This window comes from Apodemus sylvaticus, chromosome 18 (genome assembly GCF_947179515.1).
Source record: "Apodemus sylvaticus chromosome 18, mApoSyl1.1, whole genome shotgun sequence".
Taxonomy (NCBI): Eukaryota; Metazoa; Chordata; class Mammalia; order Rodentia; family Muridae; genus Apodemus; species Apodemus sylvaticus.
The window spans coordinates 33,697,303-33,720,882 of NC_067489.1; the positions used below are offsets into that span (position 1 = coordinate 33,697,303).

General features: G+C 42.0%; 1 long non-coding RNA gene across 2 annotated transcripts in view; it reads left to right on the top strand.

Annotated features, from left to right (window-relative positions):
* Nucleotides 1-23,580, top strand: part of LOC127668817 (uncharacterized) — a 71,161-nt gene that overhangs the window by 41,197 nt on the left and 6,384 nt on the right. For both annotated transcript variants that reach the window (XR_007974216.1, XR_007974217.1), the window contains one exon: nt 5,452-5,542. This is a non-coding gene — a long non-coding RNA (uncharacterized LOC127668817). The remainder of the gene's footprint in view (nt 1-5,451; nt 5,543-23,580) is intronic.

Below are 23,580 nucleotides of genomic sequence, written 5' to 3' on the forward strand. Positions count from 1 at the left end.
CACACTTATCAGTACAGCTTAATAGAATCAACAAAGTAATGGAGTTCATTAAAATGTTATTGATAATGAGAGGTCAGGAGGGGTTCTAATCAGCCATGTCTTGTGACTTTTTGCTTTACCAAGGGCAAGTTCATAGCCAGATTGCAGACAGACTTCTTTTGTAAATGCGTATTTGTTTCAAATGCACACTTTAAAAAACACAGATTAAAGCAGCATCGCACGGCCAAGGGTATAGAGTATGGCCTAGCATGGATTCAGATTGATCTCTAGCACCACCACCAAAAAGAAAAAGTTTTAAATGCAAAGTTACAAATGACATCCACATCACCCCCTACTCTGCCTCATTAATAGGCAGTTTCCCTCCCATGAGCTCCACAGGCACAGAATCTTTCAGACACGGAGACTTTGTTCCAGGAGTGTACTTTCCCAAGAGCACTTCCAAACCCAGTGGGCCCCAGAGGCACACACTGGCCCTCGGCCAGCCTGCCAACCACCAAAGATGGTTCCCAGCAACCTTTAGCTGCTGGCTAGAGTGTTGACAGGCTCCTGAGAAGAAAGACCAATCTGTTAACAGGAATCTACAGCAGAGTTAGCCAGGAATCTGCTAACTCATGATTCCCCATCCGTCTGTCTTGTAATACTTCCTCTTTCCCAAACAATCCTATTACATACAGGCTTTCTTCTGAAACCACTCCAACAGGGTTTGCTTTCCTGTTCCTCACTAATTAAAATGAAAGCTCAAAGGTGCTTTAAGGAAGTGGACAGAGTCAGTGGGCTCTGGCAGTAGCCAGCTCTCTGGCTTTGCACAAGGCAGCATGTGTGCAGAAACATCTGGTGTATCTTCCAACCTCTGGCTTCATCATGTCTTTGAGGCCTCACTGGCAAATCTACAATCTATGCTGAAGACAGGCATGTGGGAAACCCTGAAGTCTACAAATCATTTCAGCTGTGCTTCCTTGTAAACACTGTCCAGTTTCTAAAAGCATACTTGGTCTATGCCTGTTCTGATAGTTTAAAGAACATTGGTGCATTGATTAATGCTTAATGCTAGGTCTGACTGAGAATGCCTGTCACTCTGGCATTGGGAGATTGAGAAAGGCTGACCCCAGGAGCTCACTAACCTGCTGGCCTTATTAGATTAGCAACCCTGAAGTTCAATTGGATTATCCTGTCTCAAGGTGGAAAACTGGAGAAAGGCATCCTTCTTCCTGCTCTGGCCTCCCGGGGCCAAGCTTGCTTATACCTGCACGCCTGTACAGGTGCATGTATGCAACGCACACACACACACACACACACACACTAATGCTATGGAATATGCATACTCAGAGAAAGCTCTGAGTATGTTCCCTAAAAAGCTGAGAAACTTGGAGAGAGGACAGAGAAAAGGAAGGGAAGAGAATGGAAGGAAGGAAGAAAGGAAGGAAGGAAGAAAGGAAGGAAGAAAGGAAGGAAGAAAGGAAGGAAGGAAGAAAGGAAGGAAGGAAGGAAAAAAGGAAGATGAGGATGGGGAAGAGGAAGAAGAAAAGAAGGAGCAGACAGTAGCCCAGGCAACCATTGACAGAAATACCAGCTGACATAATACTGATTTTCTTCTGCAACAAAGAAACCTGTTGACATTTCCCAGAGACAATCGTCTGCACAGGAACAGGAGCTTTCATGGCTAGGAATCCTGCACCCACAATCCAGAAGCAGAGAGTGGCAAACACTAGCTTTCTTCTTCTTGTCCCAGCCCACAGAATAGTCCTACCCACATTTAGGATAGCTCTTCCCACCCCCATGGACATGTCCTCAGTCCCATGCTTCCTCCAACCACCCTCCACTTTCTACAGTAGTCTACTTCCTGCCAATGATCTATTCACAATTCAATCAATGGATTAATATTCATTAGGTCAAAGACATTGTGATCCTAGTGTCTCTGCATATGATCTCACAGACACACCCAGAAGTGCTCTTTGCCAGTCCAGGTCACCCTCATCTGAGTCAAGAGTACAAGAAGAACCCTCCCAAGTCCCATATACACAGAGGAAAGTAACAGTGTCCTTGAATCCCTGGTAACCTGGTAACATTATAACACCGGCTTTGGGTCCTTTTGTTGATGAGGAAAGAGTTGGTTTTCTGAGAGCAATAGGGTAGGTTGGGTAATTGAATCTTGACATATCATCCGCTTTACTTTAGACAGTGGCTTTGAACCCACTCTCCTTCTTCTCTGTTGGACAAGGATAAGACTTGTCAGCTGCCGTTGCTGAATGATGTCAGAACTTTGTTAGCCCAGCCAGCTCTCAGTGGCCTTCTCAGTGATGTGAAAATTCCCATTTTGCTTTTACAATTCCCTATTTTAACTGAGTCCAAAGAACAGAAAGACCTCAATAGGAGAGTTTAAAAAGGTTAAATATTGATCACTTTATCCAAGTTTGTTCACCATCAAATGTCCAGATGCTGTCTCTGCACTTGCTGTCTTCAGTGTGACATCAGGAAATTGCAGAACCATGGTCCAAAGCCAGACTTGACCTCTAGGAGCATGGGTGTCATAATAGGACATTGTAAACCATTGCCTATTTTACAAGACTTTTGCCTAAATAGTACTTTGTTTAGTTCACACAGGATAGCTCTAATGTTTACTTTGGAAATGAGTTATGTCTGTTTAGTAATACTGATTGTCTCGTGCTGGGTAGAGCACAAGCTGGGTTCCCTTTGGCAACAATACTTTTTTTTTAGGTTATTTAAATTTAGATTGTATGTGTGTGGGTGTTTTACCTGCATGAACCACTTGTGAGCCTAGAGTCCAAAGAGGTCAGAAGAAGATATCAGATTCTTGGAACTGTAGTTGCATGTCTGTGAGCTGTCAGATAGGTACTGGGAATTCAATCCTGGTCTTCTGCAAGAAAAAAAAAAACAGTGCTCTTAACTTCTGAGCTATACATACATGTTCTATTCTGAGGATGAAGTTCCTCTCTGTAGAGTCATTAAAATGGAGCAGGGGCCAGAAGGAACCATTAGATCTCTCAAAGGTAGAGTTACAGGGAATTGCGAGCTGTCTGACGTGGGCAATGGAATTTGAACTAGTGTTCTCTGGAAAAACCACAAATGCTCTGCCATCTCTCCATGACCCCTACATCTTTTTAATAAGTTAAAAATTTAAAAAATAATATAAAGTGCAGGGATAATGGGGGGATGAAATTTTGAAAGGGATTCTTGCTTGCTAAGACATTAGAAATGTTACAGAGGGAATCCTGATCATGTGATCCCCTCTTGCTGCACACTGGGAAAACCAAGGCAGTCTTCCAAATACTTTGTTCTATGTCTACCAACATTCATTACTTGACCTAATGCCTTTTAACTATGACCTTCTAGAATTTCCCATGCAGAGAGGTTTAAAATGTAGTTGTCTGGCTGATTTCCTTGGCATTCCAGAATGCCCTGAGTCATTTTAATGACTCTACAGAGAGGGACTTCATCCTCAGAATAGAAGTAAGCAATGCCAAATGCTCACAGCCAGTTGATACATTTAACGAACACCGATGTCAGATTACACTGCTCCAGTGGTTAGAAAGACGGAGCCTGGGACGACAGCAGGACTCTGCTCAGAAGAATATATACTCAAAACCAGGATCTGTTACATAGAGGATGGTGTGCTGATTCAGCGTATCCCTCCTTTTGGATGAGTTAATCCAGCCAGGGTTTCCCAAGCTCTCTCTCCAGCATCCCCCTGAAACATCAATAAAATGGTATCATCCTTCTTGGGATTTCTATGACCTCTATAAACTTCAAGTCAATATCATCATATCTATCATGCTTTTGTTCTTGGACTAGACCAGATCATTGGAACAAAGCGTTTCTTTGTTTTTGTTTTTGTTTGTTTTTGTTTTCTTGTTTTTGTTTTTGTTTTTCCCCTTCTGGGAGAGATACTCCCATACATGGTCTTTATTTTGGTTTCTTTCATTCAGAGGTTCCATGGTAAGCCATTGCTCACTGCTGCTTTTCCTAACAGCCTCCTTAAAACCAGATCCTTCTTCTCTGAATGAGGGACTACCTCATAATGTTTTCTGTTAGGCCAATAACTCCCTAAGTGATTCGCTTTGACATAAGCTTTCTTATGAAGAAGAGAGCATTGCTCATGACAATATCAAAACACTATCATGGGTGTAGCTGATCTATATGCGACCAAAACTGAAGTAAGAAACAGCATTTTTGCCAGCACCCCAAAAGGGCCATTTCTCAGTCATTTCTTATTTCTCTCCATTCCAGAGATAGCTAGGACCCTGACTTCAAAACCCCCACGTTACTGTTGCCTCTTGTAAACTTGAGTAAATTAGACAGGACATGCATGCTTCTTACATGCCTGCTTGTTGACTTGGCCAGAGCAGTAATTTTGTTTCTATTACAGACTCATTCTCATTGTATGAAAGTACAAGCATTTGTTTAGTTTTACTGATGGTCTTTGGGATGGTTTCTAACATTTGACCTAATGAAATAATAAAGCTGTAACCTTTAATAAGCCGTAATAAAAATGACTGCTCATGGCTTTTAAGAGAGTGTGTAAATTTCTGTAAGTGTATATCCCTAAGTGAAATCTCTGGGTCATAAACGGTGGTGTGTGTGTGCAAGCTTCCACTGGCTCTTAAGAGCCACTGTTGGCCGCTGGAGAGATGGCTCAATGGTTGAGAGCATTTGCTGCTCTTGAGGAGGCCCTGAGTTCGGTTCCTAGCACCCATGCTGGGTGGCTACCAACCACCTGTGACTTTAGCTCCATTGACTCTAGCATCCTCCTCAGGATTACACATCACCAGCTTGCTTGTGTGCCCTCACATGGACACACACACACACACACGTACACACATTCACACACATTCACACACACACACAGTTTGTGCATAAATAATGAAATAAATCTTTTTAAAAAAAACACTATCAGAGTTTTAGGACAATTACAGTCTAGCTGCTAGGCATCACTATTATGAATTACAATAATAATTACAATAATGTTACAATTAAATTGTTTTTAAAATTATAGTGACCCCTAAACATTTTGATTCCTAGGTATTTTTCCATTGTCTGTTTTTGATATTATTTGCAAACATTGTATCTGCATTGGGAATGTCACTGAACTGTCTCTGCTCTGCTGGACATTCAGAAACATCATGGTGTAATGACATTAGTTAGGATGGCAGTATTTACGCTATGAGGACTGAAGAACACAAAAGAATTCTGTGTCCAATTTATTTGGACAATTGCCTAGACTTAAGAAAGAAATGTGGCAAATGTTTTAATAGTACAACTTAGATTCAGAATAGTATAATATCTTAGCCACTATGTTTTAAATAACATAGATTAAGAAAGTATTTTTCAAATATTTGAAAACAATCAGTTTACCAAATAATAACTCACAGAATTGAAAAGAGAATAAAGTTATAAAAGGAAACATTTGTTTTCTTTCTCATCTTGCTAATGCAGGCAAGAATATCAGCAGTCATACTGGAATTTCACATGGAAAAGTGAAATATTATCAACCCACTGTTGATCAGAAAGTGTGACCATGGCCCATGTAAGTAGAACACGTCAGTTTTCCTACTTAAGCCTATACAGCATATGACAGCTTCAATTTTTCTTGTCGTATATTAACTTTTGTTGCAGATAGCTTTTTATTTCATTTTTATCATTGTTGTTGATGTTCAGTGGAATTGCGTTGCTTTTTGTTTCCTTAGTGAATGATATTGAGAGCCTTGCCCGATGCCTGTTAGCCTTTGAGAAGCTCTTTAAAAGGAAGTCTCTGTCTCCAGTCATCTGAGCATCCCCGTGGGTCACGTGTGTTTTTCTACGTCACGGGAGGCTTTCACGTGACTACCGTCAGGTATTTGTCATCGGGCTGGTGTCTCCTACTTTTTCCCACTGGCCTTTGGCAAGTGCTTATTTTTGTTTGACCCTTTTGATTGTAATGATGTCTTTTAGAGCTCTGCTTCTGTTTGAGCAGGTTTGTCAATTTTCCTCTATGGCTTTGTCTGATTGTTTTCATTTTGTAAATACTTTTTGGTGCTGAGAAGGTGAGCCGTTTTAAGAACACTTATCATAAGGACGTTGTCATATGTTACTATGAGCCTATATTGTCCTCCCAGAGTTATTCTTCTTCTTTCATAGTTAGACTGATGGTGCCTATAGAGTTCATTCTTCATATTATATGAGGATTAAAATTTTTTTCTACCGTGGTGTTTTTAAAGAGTGTTTGTCTTTTATCTTTTAAAGATATACATTGAAATAATTATGGAAGATTTGATATGTTTGGAAATTGTTCAAATTATTATGGCAACAATCAGAAATTTTTCTGTAAATGAATCAAGCATCTATGGTGCTGTATTGAAAGCCCGGAAGTGACCGGAAGTACTAAGGAAACAAATATGGCCAGAGTGTGACTCAGGTTAAAATGGAAGAGATAGTCTATGAGAAAGGTCACTTACAAAAAAACATAACTTAAAATAATAATAACAATAATAAAAGGTCACTTACTTTTCTTCTTTCTATGTGTATAAAAATTCTCCACAATAAAACTACAACAAAACAATTTTAAAAATCACTTTTCTATGTATTTGCCCAAATATTAGCTGATTTTACCTCATGAATTTACACATATCTAAAAAAAGATGGTTATTAGAAAGAATGTACTTATTTAAAAGACTACCTTATCCTATTGCAATGCAATAGCTTTTGTCATAAATGAAACATATATATATATATATATATATATATGTGTGTGTGTGTGTGTGTGTGTGTGTGTGTGTGTGTACTTGCAAATATACATGTATATATATGCGTGCGTATTTTTATGGATTCCCTATTGTGTTCCATTTATCAATCTGTCAATGTACTGAAATACAATTCTCAAAATAAGTCTTGATATCTGCTTTTTATAAATTACCTGCATTTATTCATCTGAAATAATAAAAAAGATAGTTATTTTTGTTACTCTTGGTTCTCTGAACTGCATTTTCATAAAAATCAGAAACACTTATTTCTTAACTTGAGGGAACGAGCCCAGGGTGGACATGTCATATAATGATCTGCTCATAGAATGCATAAGTGTGAGCATGTCTGTCCATGTGTGTGCATCCATGTACACACATGTGTGAGTGAACAGACCTCCTCCAGAGTCTGGCAATGACTTGAGTTTGCAACTCTACAACAGCTTTATGTGAGGTGCAAATCAGAGAAATTGTAGACTCAACTGTCTTACTTTTCGCCCGCCGGTTTTCTTCTCAGTAAGAATCCACTCAGACGACATGGCTCCTTTTTTACCGTGCTCCATGTCTATAGGTCCACTTACATTTTGTCCTGCATGTGTTTCCATTTTTATCTTTACCCTTAAGATGATAAAAGACAACCACAGTATTGTGCCCTGTCCGTAAACAATCCAACCCAAAGGAAGAAGCACTGGGTCTTTCTTTTTTTTTTTTTTTTTTTTTGCTTTTTTTTTTTATTTGATATAATTTATTTACATTTCAAATGATTTCCCCTTTTCTAGCCCCCCCACTCCCCGAAAGTCCCGCAAACCCCCTTCTCTTCCCCTGTCCTCCCACCCACCCCTTCCCACTTCCCCGTTCTGGTTTTGCTGAATACTGTTTCACTGAGTCTTTCCAGAACCAGGGGCCACTCCTCCTTTCTTCTTGTATCTCATTTGATGTGTGGATTATGTTTTGGGTATTCCAGTTTTCTAGGTTAATATCCACTTATTAGTGAGTGCATACCATGATTCACCTTTTGAGTCTGGGTTATCTCACTTAGTATGATATTCTCTAGCTCCATCCATTTGCCTAAGAATTTCATAAATTCATTGTTTCTAATGGCTGAATAGTACTCCATTGTGTAGATATACCACATTTTTTGCATCCACTCTTCTGTTGAGGGATACCTGGGTTCTTTCCAGCATCTGGCAATTACAAATAGGGCTGCTATGAACATAGTAGAATATGTATCCTTATTACATGGTGGGGAGTCTTCTGGGTATATGCCCGCACTGGGTCTTTCTTAAGACATCATAACCAGATATCCCCACCTTGACGTGTCTGCCTCTGTCAGTGGAAAAGAAAGTCTAAGCTGTTTTTACTCTTTATATCCTCAGTACTTTACTTCTGACATGAATTATGTGGGTTTTCACCTGCCCTGAAAACCCAATTCACTTTGCTGGGTTTGTCTTTTATCTTTTAAAGATATACATTGAAATAATTATGGAAGATTTGATATGTTTGGAAATTGTTCAAATTATTATGGCAACAATCAGAAATTTTTCTGTAAATGAATCAAGCATCTATGGTGCTGTATTGAAAGCCCAGAAGTGAACGGAAGTACTAAGGAAACATGAACTAGGATGTCCGATAATTCAGTCCAATTCCAACACTAACCTGAGTATAGACCACACAGGTTAGGGTCTCAGTCCTAGGATGCACCCTGCATCCTCATATGCTAATTACTAGTTTGTCTTGACATCACCTTTGGGTATAAACTGGATATTTTTATGGTCCTTTATTTTTGAAAGCTTGCTAGAGCAGATCATAGAACCCATGGAAACCCCTAAATGATGATTTACTACAAAGAGCATGTTAAAGAATACAAAGAGCCGTATGAAGGTGTGTGTGGGGAGGGAGGGAGAGAGGGAGACAGAGACAGACAGACAGACAGACAGACAGACAGACAGAAAGACAGAAAGACAGAAGAAGTTTCTAGAACAGGAAGTTTTGTCTCTTTGCAGTTTGGGACACACCACGATGACCCTGGCACTCTGGTTCTTTCTTCTTCATCAGTGGAAAAGTCCTGTCACCTCTTCTCTTGAGTGTTGTGTCCACTAAGTAGTGGTAAAGGTGGTCATTAGGTAGACGTGCAATCATTTCCCTCTATACACCAATTGTCGTTTGGTTACTAAACAAGCAAATGCACCCCTCACTGCGACACCATATCTGAGATCCACATCCCAAGAGAATAAAGACATTGGAGGTCATGGCTTCAGAACTTGTGGGCAGTGAGTGACATAGAATAGCATACTGGCAGGAAGGAGGACATGGCTGAGCAGCAGGATAGGAGAGTGGGGCATAGCAGGTCATCTCCTGGTGGCCAGGAAGCAAAGAAATGAGGAGTCAGGAAGGAGTCACTGACAAGACATACCCTTCTAGTGCACCCTGTGAGGGACCAACTCTGTCAGCGATTCTAGTTTCTAAGCCCCAACTATAATGCTAGTAAATTATTAATCCATACAGGGCAATGGTGGCACACACCTTTAAGCTCAGCACTTGGGAGCCAGAGACAGGTGGATCTCTGTGAGTTCGAAGGTAGCCTTGTCTACAGAGTGAGTTTGAGGCCAGCCTGGTCTATACAGTGAAACTCTGACTCAAAAAGAAAAAAGAAAAAAAGAAAAAAGGACAACAACAAAGGAATGAATTAACTAAAATACTATTCCATAAATGGGGTTATCAATTGATATCAATTGATTAGGTCAGAGCCCTCAACTTCCAATCAGCTCTCAATAGGACCCAGGAGCAGAGAACAACATACTTCAGAAGAGTTTGGGGAGGTATTTTCTAACACTTCCATAGCATCGCCCCAGTTGACTCAGGCTGGTCCAGCTGCCACAGTGCTGTCAGTGATGAGCCTCCCAGTAGACAAAGAATTATTCATTTAATAGTGAGGTAGGTGCCCCCAAACTCCAGTCTACCTCCCAAGGATAAATTCAGGAGAATCTATGCAATGCAGTGGGGAGAGATGAGGAAAGGTGAGAGGGTCTGAGCTCGGCACAGATACGCACACAGCTCATTGCTCTTCAGAGGATGCACGTGCAGGAAGTGGCCAGGCTTTCAAGGTCTGATTACACAGTTCTGTCCCTCCAACTCAGAATACAGCCTTGTGGATGCTTCTGCAAGCCCCAGAGAAGGAGTGCAGGAGGTTTGAGTTAGTGAGGGCTATCTCCAAATCTCTAAAACACACACACACACAAACCATTTTAAAACAGTCATTCCCAAGAAGACGATATAGGAGAGGTATTGCCGACAGTTCCAGGGCCTATCATATCATGCTTGTTAAATGAATTCCCACCCCCATTTTTTTTAAAATTGAAAAACATTTTTATACAGTATATTTTGATGGTGTTTTTCTTTACTCAGTTTCTCTCAGCCCTCTTCACATCCCATTCATTCAACTTTATGTCCTTTTTCCTCCTCTCTCTTAAAAACCAAAACAAAACCACACAGCAACAACAAAACAAGAAACGCACACAAACACACACAGACACACACACACACACACACACACAGACACACACACACACACACACAGAGAGAGACACACACACACCACAAAAGTAGAAATCAAAATAAAGATGCAAGCAAGCTCTACCCACTCTTCTGCATTATGTCATCCAGCCTGTACCATGGATGCAAATCTATGGTCCGAGTGGGCCAGAAATGATACGGGGTCTGAGAATTGGACTGTGGGATGTCCTGGGGTTAGATTGCCTTGCCATTCTCCTGCTATTCCTTAATCAACTACATACATTGCTAATTCCACACAACGTTCTTAAGGAGTTGCCCAACTGGTGTTGTTTAGTTTTGTATTGAATTGCTCCATTCAGAAAAGCATTCAAATAGCACCAGCCAGCATGCTTGGAGGCTGTAGGAACACTTCCTTTGGTTAGCAAGCTAGCACGAACTGTGCCAGCAGAGAAATGATAAAGATTATTGGCATATCACATGATACCACATAGATACACATAATTTTAATAACTTTGCTGCCAGTAAAAATATTTTTTTCAGTTAAAATATGAAAGTTGAAGGATAAATTCAGCACAAACAGCTTGTTTTAGAACCTGAACAGGCTAGAGTGCAGATGTACTCTTCTGGTTTACACTTTGGAAACTAGCACGGGTCACCTTCTAAAACACTCAGCCCCCAGGTTTAAAGTTATTGTTCGGAACATGGCTATAGAGTGCACTTGAAGGTCTTTTTCGTAAAAAACTGGAGCATGACACCGTATATTGCTAAAGAAGGATGAGGCAGGCCCAGGTAGTGTGGCTTTTTTAGAAGCTCAGTCCTGAAGGAGAGGGCCTAGCTGAGCAGAGAAACTCCAGCCCTGTATGGTGGGGAACAAGGGCAGGAAGACACACACACACACACACACACACACACACACACACACACACACACACACACACTGTACTGGCTGGTTTTGTGTCAACTTGACACAAACTGGAGTTATTACAGAGAAAGAAGCCTCCCTTGAGGAAGTGCCTCCATGAGATCCAGCTGTGGGGCAGTTTCTCAAACTGATCAAGTGGGGAGGGCCCCTTGTGGGTGGTGCCATCCCTGGGCTGGTATTCTGGGGTTCTATAAGAGAGCAAGCTGAGCAAGCCAGGGGAAGCAAGCCAGTAAGAAACATCCCTCCATGGCCTCTGCATCAGCTCCTGCTTCCTGACCTGCTTGAGTTCCAGTCCTGACTTCCTTTGGTGATGAACAGCTGTATGGAAGTGTAAGCTCAATAAACCTTTTCCTCCCTAACTTGCTTCTTGGTCGTGATGTTTGTGCAGGAATAGAAACCCTGACTAAGACACACACACACACATACACACAAACACACTCACACACCTTTTTCTCCACCTTGGCCTCTTTCTGTTGGGTGCTTCTCTCCATACTCAGGACACAGCTTCCCCTGCCCTTAGTTAATCCTTTCTGGAAACACCAGAAACAACTAGAGGTGTGTGCTTCTGCATTCAGTTGAGTTGCTAGTCAAGATCAACTAATAGGTCTTAACAAGAGCGCTGCAGTGAGAACAAAAGTTTGCTGTTCCCCTCACTGTTATCTAAGATGGCTGCGGGGCCATTTAACACCTAATCCATGGACGTAACTGATCATATCCAGGTACCATGTAAAGGCCTGGGGAGTGAGTCTACCCAAGACCTGGTCTTTTCCGCAAGTGCTGAGGTTTGGACGGAGGCAATGCACAGGACAGGCAGGCGCCTCGCTAGAACCCCCTTAAAGGCAGTAAAGTACAGCAGGGGACAAGCATGAGCCCAAGTGTGACAGGTCCCTGAGGTGCTCTGTTGTACAGAGCCATATTGGGGCAGTCTTGCACTTGGTCAGAGTTTGACTTTGGTCAAGGTTAACTTCTCCCAGTTAGCCAGGATCCTGCTCCACCTAGGGTGGAGCGCACGTAGTAAAGGTTAAGTTCATTGTTCCTCCAGGTATAGGAATTCCTGAATTAAGCAAGTGACCCACCCAGCTGCCGGAGCAGTCAAGACGAAGACCTCCAAGAGAAGCTAGACAACTTCCACCGGAACTCAGCCTGGAGTCTGGGGGGAGGGTTTTCCCAAACTGTTAAAAGGTCCGGCGCCATTAAAGTTTATGGCTTTGATCAGTGAACATTGACTTGGCCGTACGTTCTTTTCGCTGCTCTTCCCTATGACCCCAAAATTCTCTCAACAGGTAACCTGGTTTACATGTAGCTGCTGGCAGCTACATAGTGGCGCCTGAACGTGGGAAGACCTGGCACGAGAGAATTTCTTGAGGTAGCCCTATCCAGCGAAGCTTCTCGGAAAAGGTGAAAATTAATGGTGTCCGCACGGTAAGCAACATAGAAGTCAAAACTAGCGCTAGTGAATTCGTGTCTATTGTTGTGAGTGCAGGAATGGATACAGTTTTTCAAGCATACTGCGTGGACCCAGCGCAGGACTGCTTGGGTTGATAAGATAGGGAAATATGGGGAAGGAATTTGGTAGGCATTTGCCCAAAGCTCATAAGAGCTGATTTCGGCGAAAAGAAAGGGGTTTTTAAAAATAGGCATATGTCCACAGCTTCTAAGAGCTGTTTAAAGAGGAAAATGGATGCAATTGCTTAACAAGCACGCTTAACTTTCTGTGTATCTTTCCGTGTTTGTCCCGGTGCACCGACCGACTGTCTATGTGTATGTTTATGTCCTCTCTGTGTCTTTGTGTGAATGAGTTTCATGTTAAAAAGAAAAATTGGTAAAGATTACATCTGCTGGTTGTAGGTACCTAACCTTTTGAGCTAGCCACAGTTTGTGTGGGGATTGATTCAAAGCCACGCCGCGACAGCGCAGCTCACTCAAGAGGCAAGCGTGGCTGGGGAAAAAGCCGCTCTTAAAAGCCCAGAAACCTCGAGATTTGGGAAGACCTTGGTTTGGCTTGTGAAATTCAGGTAGTTGCTTTATACTTGCTTCTAATTGGTTTTAATGATATAAGGCTTTACATTTCTTGACTAAAGAGTTATAAATTAATTGGTTATTATGTAAAAGGTATAGTGTTATTAAGAAAAGGTTAGTTTAAAACTGGTGATTCAGTGTTAGAGCTATCTTAACTAACTACACGTGGCCTAACGCCACTCATGCTTTGTTCTTGTTTATAATTGGATTTAAAGGTATATTTTGCATGACTTGACTATAGAGTATTGGCTTAAGTCACTGGACATGATTTAAAAGGTATAATGTTATTAACAAATGTTAGGTGAAAGCTGGTAGTTTAGGGTAGTCGCCATTTTTAAACAAACACGTGGCATGACGATTAAGGCTGGTAGTTTAGGGTAGTCGCCATTTTGAACACCATGTGGCATGATGCAATCCAGGAAATACAGGCCTTTAAGACGCTCCTAAATTGGCATGGTGTTTTGTGTGAATCTTGGCCTGGAGATTGGATTTTAAGATTTAAAATAATGTCTCTTTAATAAGTTACACTGGCAGACAAACCTTGTGCTGTAAATATGTGTTTGCCATTAATTTTAAAGAAAATAGATTGTTTAAAATTGAGATTTGCTTCCAAAATTACAATTGTGCTCTAATATTGCAAGAAAACATTGAGTTACAATAAAAATCAGTGTGTCATTGGCTGCAGTTTTCAGTTTGCAGGCTCGTAATTGTTAACATTTTGTAATTAAGATAATTTTGAGAGTGATACAGCTATGGGTTTTAGAGGCCCATTGCCACTTTTCCACAAGTTTATAGGCTACAATGGTAGGAGCAAAATTTAACCCTCCAAGATTAAAAAGGATATCTCTGTAGAAATGTATTTGATATCAAGTAGGTTCCTTTGACCATGAAATTACAGGTTTCTTTTGTTTAATCCTGTCTTAGTTAAAAGGCTCAGATCTAGTCCTTGCCAAGGACTAAAGGTGGATCCTAGGGCAGATAAAAAAAAAAAAAAGTGTTTTGTCTCTGTTTCAATACTAGAAGTTAAGATCTTAAAATTTTCAGTGTATAATGTTCATAGAATGTTTGTTACAGGCCCTTGCTCCTATAGACTTTTAGAATTTTTAGGTAAATGGCTTTCAAAAGTTGTTAGGATATATTAATTGGCTTTATCTTATTTACTTCATTTTAAGCTTGCCACAGAAGGTCTTAAACCTCTGTTTTCAAGGTAGGAAACGTTTGTTCCTTGCTTCAAGCAACAATCAAATTTATTATTAATGGTTGGTCTATTACATGGCTAGCATTTTTAGGCAAAATTAATAACTGTTATCCAAAAGATAATTTATACTATCAGATCACATGTTTATTCCTTTAAGTTTCTCCCTGCTTCAACACAGATACCTGAATTGGGTGCTATAGCAGCTATTTTTAAGGTGTTAAAGGTCAAGCTTTTAATAATAGTAGATATACATAGCTCATGGTTTATAATTGCTTAAAATTGGTCCATTTTTAATACTGCTAATTCTTAATTTCTACAGTTTATACAAATGTGATTCAAATTTCTAAGAACAAAGGATATGTTCTCTAAATGACTGTCCTTTAGGTATTTGAAATAATTTTATATTTTGTGCACATCAAATTATAAAGAATTGTTCTTGATGTCCTCAATTTCTACCTCTACCACGTAATGGTGTTAATCCTAGAGGACTTAGTTATTACAGATAAATGATATTCATATTTCTAATTTAAAAGATTAAAAAAATATGTACATGTGACTAATGATTCATTTTTAGGCTGTCTAGTTGCAACTGCTCTAACAGAAAAAGCAACTATATTTTATATAATTACATAGTTATTGCCTATGTTATGGTTTATACTTTGTGTTCCAACTTAAATTAATAAAACAATATCTTCTTGGAAGAAAGAAAAGAGGGGAAATTGTGTCCCTGTGCATATAATTTAAATTATGCTTGCATGTTTTTAAAAAAATTTTAAAATTTAGATGCCAAGAAACTCCTTGCTAAATGTATATGACATCTTGTAATTAGACATATTGATGTCTAGGTGAAATGAAGGAATTCACTTACTAACATATGCCATGATCCTGATTTAATATTGGGGGAGAAGGCATGTCCTCTGTTTTTTCCACAGAATGCTGCAGAAGATATGCTGATTGTGCTTGCTGAATGCCCAGACCATGGTAACATAAGAGCTATATTGGGTATATGTTCTTGACTTACCTCAATTGTTAAATGTCCCAGGTTAGATAAATTGCCTAGCTTCAAGCTTTTAGACTTTGTGGGACAGAACATAGAGACTGTTAAACTAGCTTAGGAAAAATTAATCTAAGAAGAGTTAAAATGACTCTTCTCCTTATTGTGCTCAGCTGACCCAACCATAGACTGGTCTAGAAATAATTCCAATATTGAAGATTCCAATTTTGAAGATGGCTAACAATCTTCAGCCAGCTGTGTTAATTTAACATATAGTCTCCTCTTTTCCTGAGAAGTAACAGCTTATTTCTTGATACACAAGGCTACCTCTCCCATCTCAGAGGCCAAGCCTTGGGTCCTTAAAGTTGTTAATTTACAACTGAATTGGATACTTCTGGGACAAGTTAATCCTATTCCACCTTTAACTCTTGACCTTGTCTGTTAAGCAGACTGGCTGTCTCCACCCAGGCTCACCTGGATGGAGAGATTACATGTCTGTTAAAGACACTTGCAGACCCCCCTGGCTTCAAAACTTACACAAGTGGATCTCCAAAGAGGGAGCCACATAGAACTCAGATCTATGTGTGTTTGTTTTTGAACAAACATGGGTACCAGCGAGACGTGCGAGGCAAAGCACTGCATGGGGAGGTGAATTTCTGCTTCTGAGTCCCCAGGAAGTACACCTAATTGCATAGGGGTTAACGTCGAGAGGCTGTCCTTAAAATAATAAGGGAGCCTATTACCCCTCCTCTGAAAAAGACGTTATACAATATTTAAGAGGAATTACGGTCAATGCTTCCCCTCCTGGTTAAGGCCCGCCTTCTTATGAAGGATATTTATCCACTTGTTTTCTACCTCCTCGTGTTCAAATTAATAAAAAAAGGGAGGACATGTACAGAGCCATATTGGGGCAGTCTTGCACTTGGTCAGAGTTTGACTTTGGTCAAGGTTAACTTCTCCCAGTTAGCCAGGATCCTGCTCCACCTAGGGTGGAGCGCACGTAGTAAAGGTTAAGTTCATTGTTCCTCCAGGTATAGGAATTCCTGAATTAAGCAAGTGACCCACCCAGCTGCCGGAGCAGTCAAGACGAAGACCTCCAAGAGAAGCTAGACAACTTCCACCGGAACTCAGCCTGGAGTCTGGGGGGAGGGTTTTCCCAAACTGTTAAAAGGTCCGGCGCCATTAAAGTTTACGGCTTTGATCAGTGAACATTGACTTGGCCGCACGTTCTTTTCGCTTCTCTTCCCTATGACCCCAAAATTCTCTCAACAGGTAACCCGGTTTACATGTGGCTGCGGGCAGCTACACTCTGTGCTGCTCTCTGCAGGCTTCTATTGTGCTTTTCCCTGACCTTCTATTTACTCCTTCTAGCAGCAAGTAGAACCTCTCAGACAGTTCTCATGTCCTTGGATGACCTAAAGCCACTAGCCTCACCTGCCAGCCACTGCTTTTTCAGTTGTCTTCTCCTCTTGACACCTCTCCCGTCCCCCATTTTATCACACTGAGCAGCTGAGTTTCATTGCCACAGGCTGAGCCTCAGTCAATCCTGACAGCATCTGTAATCGCTATCTGCCACTGCTGAAGTGTTCTGAGCTAGACAGACGAGCTGGGGTCCACTTACCTCTTCTGCTTCTGTCCCCCGACCCAGGTGCTCATGCAGCCCAGGACAGGGTGGTGGACAAGGCATCCCAGCATGCCTTCCTGGATGATGAGAGGATTGGGCAGGCAAAGGAGGAATGCCCCAGAGAGTACTGGGTATGGGGGGTGGGGGTATGGTAGGAGGTAACTTTTGGAGATGAGTTCAGAGATACCCCAAGCACTTTGTGCAATCTCAAGTCAACTTGTCAGAGTGGCTTTGATGGAGGTTGGGGGGACCCTGGGTCACAACGGGGCTTCCGTAGTGCAGGGCCAGGAGCTTAAATAATCAACAGATGACTTGCACGTTCAGTGATCTGCTGAACTGACGCTCCAATTGCATCACTTAGCAAAGCCATTTGGTAAAATTCAGGAGCTATTTTAGTTTTAACAAAGAACACAGAGGAGCATACTTAAACATTTCATAGCAGGATGTGGGGGCCCGTGTCTGTGATCTCAGTACTTGAAAGACCAAGAAAGTTTGTGGATCAACCAGGCTATATTGTGACTTCAGTCTGATCCAAATGGTTAGACCATGTCTCAGAAAAACCAGACCAAACCTTGGAATATTGCTCAGGCCTAGAATGCCTACAGGCGTAATGCAAGGCTCTGGATTTGATCGTCCAGGTTTTCAAGTCTGCTTGTCAATTTATAGTACCCTACTGGTGTGTAAAATATGAAAACCATCTTTAGCTGAAGATCTAAGTTGCCAACAAAAATATTTTGCTTCTGGAATATAAGGGGATTTTAAGAGGATTTTAAGTTTCCCCAAACTGTAGGAAATCAGTCAAATGGAATAATCTCCATGCCTTATCTAGCACAGCAGTGGCTTCTTTCTTTGTGGTAGCCAAGACTATTAAGTGGCTTCTTCATTTCTCTGTCTGTTTCCCTCTAAATTCAGTCCTATGTCTAGGTTTCGCCAATGACCATTAGGCCATGGTTTCTAAGCAGTCCTGTGGCCTGGCTGTGCTGGACCCAGGACTGTTATCTGCAGGAGGTTTCCGGGCATCATCATGCCAAGTGAGCTATTCTGAGATTATCAGAGGCAACATCCACAAGCCTTGGTGCAGGGCATTTGCGAACTGGACATGTCTCTATTTTTTTTCCCTTCCCAGAGGACTGGTGTTCTGATAGGTTCTGATAGTCCCCCGACCCTCTTCCTCTGGTTCTGATAGTCCCCTGACCCTCTTCCTCTGGAATGTCTTTGTAGTCATCTCTTGGAGAATTTGCACAGCAAATATCCCTGCTGTTGTTCCATGGTTTGAAGTCCTTGACTCTGTTTGTCCCTTTCCCTTTGACATTAGTGTTGACGGAAGAGCCCTCAATCTTCCAGCAGAGCTAGGCTTCTTTGACTCCTTGGAGACATTTCTCTAATTCTTTCCAAGGCATGAACATTCAGTGGTTGACAAACATAATGGATGCCTCTCCCCGACCTCTAACAAACGTCGCTTTCTGCTTATTCCAGGGAATTAACATTTATATGCAGTAACACCAAACTGCTGTTGGTGATAAAATAAGCTTATATATGATTTCTCTAGTTACTTTTTGAGATCCAATTTTAACTAATTAAATGTTCTACTTGGTGTGAAATGCCTGTGTCTGCTGTAGTCGGTGTTATCTTGTTAGTTGTGTTCCAACGAATGCATCTATAGTCACTGTTTCTCAGGTTACTAGGTTAAAGAATTTAAAAATGAAAATGTGGTTTAAGCTGTTTTAAAATAGGTTTCTCTCTTTCCCCTAAATTTCAATGGCTTTTTTTGTATAGTCCTACCAACATGTAATCTTCCGACATATTCAGTAGGATGGGTTCAATTTCATTAATTTCAGATCAACTTGATTGTAAAATACTAAATTGCCTTGCAACAGGCAAACACATTTGAAAATACCTCTCTCTCTCTCTTTTTCTCTCTCTAACACACACACACACACACACACACACACACACACGTGTGTGTGTGTGCACACAAACACGTGTACATGGAGAAAGGTGTTGGGAGAGAAAGGTGAATTTTTAACTAGTTGTATGACCTTTGGGGAATTTAAAGAGAAAAAAATCTGACGTGTAACCCCAAAACTGGCAACTATTCACATGATTAAGTGATTATTACATTGCTATTCTATACAGGCAGCCTTAGCAGACATCAAATGGTGTTCGCTGATGGTCACTGTATTTCCTGGTTCTGATAAAGTTGTTTTGTATACAACAACAATCAAACTGTGCAAGCTTTGTTAAACTTGGTCTCAGAGCCGCAAATGATGGTAAGTGCAAATAAACAGAGTCTATTCAAGTAACTGACAGTCTAACTTAATGTAATGCAAAACAATTGCCAAGTGAAATCACAAATCATGCCAGAAAAGAAAAATCCTTCACAAAAGAGTTTTTGGAGACACCACTCAATGAATGCGTAAATCTATCAATGTTGTCAGTGTTCGCTAGAAGTGAATAAAATTAGCTATGTGTATTTTTTTTTTTTTTGGCAAAAGAACATATACCAATGGTGTTCCAAAGAGCTGTCATTAAAATGTGCCAGGTCTCACTCTAGCTTGCAGTAGACCCCAGACCCATGTGAGGTTTAGCTCCAGACACCAATTCTCCCAGGAGCCCACCGTGTCTGGATGAATCATGTTTAAAGTTTTGAACTGAGAGAACACAGTGTCTATAAAAGGCTAAGGTTACTCTAAGTGTTTCTGGGCTGGTGATGATATCAATCCTGTTCATGTCTTCTCTTATTCCATTATTTTTATTGAGATAAAACTCACCTTGCAGACTTTGAGCAAAAAGTGTACACTTTCATGGGTTTAGTATATTCTCAATATCATACACACATGATCACAAGCCTGCGCTCATTACCTTGTGCCTTTTAAAGTGAGCATGCCTCTGGAAAGGCAATTTACAAATCTAATTGTTAATGTTATTAATATTACTTTTTTCAGAGGTTTGTTTTTTCTGATGCAAAGCATTTTAAACATTTTTCCTTTTTAAATAAAAGTTTTATTTCATATATTTTGTTCATGTTTTCCCCTCCCCCACTCCTTCCTACCTTTTCCTCCTTCCTACCTACCCAACTTTATGTTCTTTCTCTCTTAATACACACACACACACACACACACACACACACAGAGAGAGAGAGAGAGAGAGAGAGAGAGAGAGAGAGAGAGAGAGAGAGAGAGAGAGAGGGAGGGAGAAATGAAAATCAATCAAACAAAAAAAGAACAAAAAATGCCCCCCCAAAACAAAAGAGACAATAAGTCCATTAAAACAAAAAGTAAGAAATTTGGTTTGTGTTAACGAACTGCTCCTGGGCATAAGGCCTACCCTGGAGTATGGTGGAAACACCCAGTGATACTCCTCAGAAGAAAACCTATCTGTCCTTTGCTGGTGGGCATGAATTGCAGACAGCTTCTTGGTAACCTGTGTTCACTTCCGCATCAGCACTGAGACACCCTCTGATCGGAACCTGGCTGGCCTTTTGTGTGCTGCCCCACTGTGCGCTCGCATGTGCACCAGGGCTGTTGTGTCTGGAGAACACTGTTTCCGTGGTATGTTTATACCCTTTAGCTCTTACGATCTTTCTCCCTCCTCCTCCACACAGACCCCCCCCCCCCGGAAGCCTGAGGGGAGGGGCTTCGATGACGACATCTCATTTAGGGTGGAGCTCTCCAAGTCTACTCTACATGGTCCAGTGGTGGAGCTCTACCTCAGTTCCTGTCCACTACACAAAGAAGCTTCTCTGAGGATAATCTGTAGTACAGTGATATGCCATTAGGAGTCATTTTATTGCTGTGTTTGTTTAGCAGAATAATACTAGTGGGTTGTCCTGACTTTCAGTCTCAGGTTCTTAGCCACGTTAGCAGTGTCTGGCATGGTTTCTGGGACTTTGGTTGTTCCTGGAACATTTGCACCACTGCTGAATCATTGAATCTTTTTCTTTTTTTTAATTCAATAGCAGCTTCCCGTCTCCTCCCAGTACCCCCTTATGCAGATCCTTGTCCCATTCCTTCCTCCCCTTCTCCTTTGAGAAGGGAGAGCTCCTCTCTAGGTATCACCCCACTCCCAACCCCATCCCCACCCTCCTGCCCCCTCCCCCCCCCCCCCGTACATCAGGTCGCTGCAGAACTAGGCACATCCTCTCTCACTGAGACTAGACAAGGTAATCCATTAATGGGAACAGGATCCACGGGCAGGCAGCAGGCAGCAGGCAGCAGGCAGCAGGCAGCAGGCAGCAGGCAGCAGGCAGCAGGCAGGCAGCAGGCAGCAGGCAGGCAGGCAGGCAGCAGGCAGGCAGGAGGCAGGCAGGCAGGCAGCAGATTCAGGGAGAACCCCTGCTCCTGTTACTGGAGTCTAACCTGCTCATCTGCTACATATGTGCACAGGGCCTGGGTGCACCCATGCTTCCTCTTTGGTTGGTGATTCCGTTTCTGGGAGCCCCGAAGGGTCCAGGTTAGGTGACTCTGGTGGTCTTCCTGTGGAGTCCTTGTCCTCTTCAGGTCCCTCAATCTTTCTCACAACTCTTCCATTATGACTCCCCAGCTCCATCTAATGTGTGTCTGTGGGTCTCTGCATCTCTTTCCATTGTCTGCTGGGTGGAGCCTCTCCGAGGACAGTGCTGCTAGGCTCCTGTCTGCAAGCATAGCAGAGTGTCATTCATAGTGTCGGGGATTGGTTCTTATCTACAGGATGGATCTCAGTTTGGAGCAGTTGGCCATTCCCTCCATCTCTACTCTCTCTTTATCTTTGTACATCTTGTAGACAAGACACATTTTAGGTTGAAGGGTTTGTGGGTGGGTCGCTGTTCTTATCCATCCACTGGGAGTCCTGCCTGGCTACACAGTAAGTGGTTACTTCCAGACTCATATCCCCCTTGCTAGGAGTCTCAGCTAAAGTCAACCGCATAAGCCCCTGGGGCCTACCTTCATCCCAAATAACTGGCATATCCTAGAGATTGCTGCCTTCTCTCTCACCTGCTCTTCCTGACAACCCCGCCCCCAGCCCTGCTCCCCTCCCCAGCCCCTTTCACCCAGCTCCTTCTATTCACTTTAAAGAGAGTCTTCAAAAACTCTGAAGCACTCAGCCATCTGTCCTTGGATTTCTGGCCATTACAAACGGAATGAGAGGGCCAGGTGTGGTGGCACACAACTGTAAGTCAAGCATTCAGGTTGTGGAGACCAGAACACCAGGAGTTCACATCCCATATTGGCTACATCATGAGTAATGCCAAGGCCAGCCTGGGATTCATGAAACCCTGTCTCAGAAAGAACCAAATAAAAGAAGAGAGGGAGGAGAAGAGAAAGAGGATATATGGTTCGCCCATTCCTTCCTTCTCTCCTTCCAGCCTTTCTTTCCTCACCTCCCTTCTCCTCCTCTTCATCCTCCTCTTCCTCCTCCTCTTTATCCCCCTCCTCGTTTTCTTCCCCCTTTCCTCCTTCTCTTCCTCCTCCTCTTCCTCCCCCTTCCTCCTCCTTTTTTCCTCTTTCTCCTCTTCCTCCTCCCATTCCCTCCTCCCCCTTCTCTTCCTTTTCGTCCTCCTGGTCCTCCCTTCCCATTTTCCTTCTTGCTCACTCTATAATCCAGAGTGGTCTTGAAATCTCCATCCCCCAACATCAGTCTCCTGAAAGGTCTGTCTGTGATTTTTACACAGCTGCTTCACAGAATACTGAGTGACAGACTAAGAGGGAAGCTGGCCTTTTCTAAGAGGAGAAAACTTGTCTGCCATACAGGGAAGAGAATTTGGACATGGAGATATACCATCACACACACACACACATACACACACACACAGTTCAGCTGCCTCTGACCTTGACCAGGCAGCTCAACATCCTTTTCTTTAGAAAGGTCCTGTTTTGTCACTGTGGTGCCTTGTCACTATTTCTTTCTTAAAATTCATTTTCAATTATGGACACGTGTGTGTATATGTTCAGGTGAGGGCAAGTGCCGGTAAAAGCCAGATGAAGTCCTTGGATCTTCCTGGAGCTGAAGTTTCATGCAGGAATTTGGTTCCCCCAAATGAGCACTCCACACTCTTAGCTGTGGCGTCACCAGGAACACCCAAACACTTATTCTTCTAATCTAGATATCTCTTAATCAAACGAAGACTATGTCTTATAAAAGTCAACACCGAAGCCAGCGTGGATAATCTACTCTAGGCCCCAGTCCTGGTTAGAGCTGGAAGCCTTTGAGATCCCTCCTCACCACAGGGATGGGAGAAGCTGATGTCAAGACTTATTAGAGAGACTTTTAAATGTTCAGTTTTGGTTGCATTTTATTGAAAGAAGCAAATTTTTTTTTTTTAAAAAAAGTACTGCATATAAAAGATAACAAATCCATGGAAGATGAGTAGTGGATCAAAAAGAGAGCTGGGAAATGTTCAATCAGATGCTGATACCTTCACCATTATCTACCCTTTGAGGAAGGAAGCACTGTCCCAGACTTAGACGCTTCCTCAGACCCTCTGTCTAGAGTTGTTGAAATCCTTCTACGATGTTTCCCCTTGGCACCAGATATGTTTACATAACTCGAACCTCCAGTCTGTTCAGCTCTTGTTAAAACTCGCCTCGCTTTCCTAACTCC